Below are 1,695 nucleotides of genomic sequence, written 5' to 3'. Positions count from 1 at the left end.
TTATTTGATTTATTCTTTTTCTTTCTCCCACCCCTATTGGCTACTGGGGTTCTTGCCTGCCTGTTACAGTCGTGGCGTCCCACTCTCACTAACAACTACATTCTTTAACAGGCTTATGCGCACACACATGTACACACACACACATACAGACACATTCACCCACACGCACACAGACACAAACAAACTTAGGTTGTCCCTGGTAGAATTATTCCTGATGCCTTTCTTTCAGTTACTTATTTAAATTAATTATTATTCCAGCTCTCATGGCTGTGTTGTGTTGCTTATTTAGTGTGTGTGACTGTTTCTTGTTTTCATTGGTCTCTTAGTTGTCTTAATATGTCAGCTGTTTATTGCTGCTGTTCGGCTGGTTGTCTTTTACTATTATTATTATTTATCCAGGTCATTATACTCTATACCAGGCTGCTGGGCAGGACAGGTTTAAAAAAAAAAAAAAAAAAAAAAAAAGATGTTCGTTGATGCCCAAAGGTTAATTGCATGGGAGATTGACTTGGTGTAGGTATTGTTAATGAGGTAGCTTTATTTTTAAGATGATGATGATGATGTGATATACAATCCTAATCTGTACTTAGTGATTAACGGTCTTGCTTGGGTCTTTGACGCATTGCAGAAACTTGCTGAGCCTGTGTCTTGAGATTACATAAATGTTCAGCGGTTAGGGGTTTGAGTTCCAAAGTACCGCCAATGCAGAACGTACTTCCCGAGTCCTTAGTGTTGCTTGCTTTGTATGCTTGTATTGGTGGTTTGTGGGTGGCCTGTGATACATAAACTCATTGTTATATTATGATTAATTATAGCATAATCATGCATATTAACAACAGAATAGCAATACTTGGCTACTGAACCATGCCATTTTTAATGCGCGGAGCTGTCAAATCCACATTATACTTTTAGCAATGTTCATCTTTGATTATTGTTTTTCCCTGGATTCAAGTGTCATGCAAAACTTTGACAAAAAATAAACATGATATATTTACTATGTATGTTAATTAGATGTTGTAAAATTAATAGTAAAATGTACTGCGTGCTTTGAAAATGCCACTTTGTAATAAATAATACGTGATTTGAAGGGCTAGAATATGCAAAAACACCTCAGTCAGTCTTTTAAGAGAAGCAAAACAAAGGGTTGTTTTTCTCAGTGGGGAAAAAGCTGTTCTCTCCTCAAAGCCTTCCCAGTACAAACAATACTTAACAATTCTGAAAGAACAACTATTTGTATAAAATAACATTATTTGTGATTAACAGATACTGGAGGAACATTGCTCTTATTTTCTCATGCGACTGCAAGAAGATTTGGATTTAGATAGCCACTGAACAGTATGGTTGCCTTGGAACTAATTCCTGTCTAGAATGTAAAAGCAAGTGTAATGTCTGTCACATTTTTATGTTCACAATTTTTTTTAGGTAGACTGTCAAAGTGGTTAGTAAGCAGGGAAACACTGCTGTAATGCCAAAGCCTCATAAATCCTGTAGTAGTAGCTGTAGCAGCGCTGAGAGCAGCTGACATACAGCAGAGGCCAGACAAACCTGCCAGGTCAAACAGCTCAGACATTAAGTATTGTGATTTGGTGTGTGTGTGTGTGTGTGTGTGTGTGTGTTAACACTAATTAACAAACAGTCTGTGATGGTGTGTTAATTCTGTAAGTAGTTGTATTATGCTTTTTTTTTCTTCAACTG

This window comes from Micropterus dolomieu, linkage group LG03 (genome assembly GCF_021292245.1).
Source record: "Micropterus dolomieu isolate WLL.071019.BEF.003 ecotype Adirondacks linkage group LG03, ASM2129224v1, whole genome shotgun sequence".
NCBI lineage: Eukaryota > Metazoa > Chordata > Actinopteri > Centrarchiformes > Centrarchidae > Micropterus > Micropterus dolomieu.
This window is presented reverse-complemented; position numbering follows the sequence as displayed.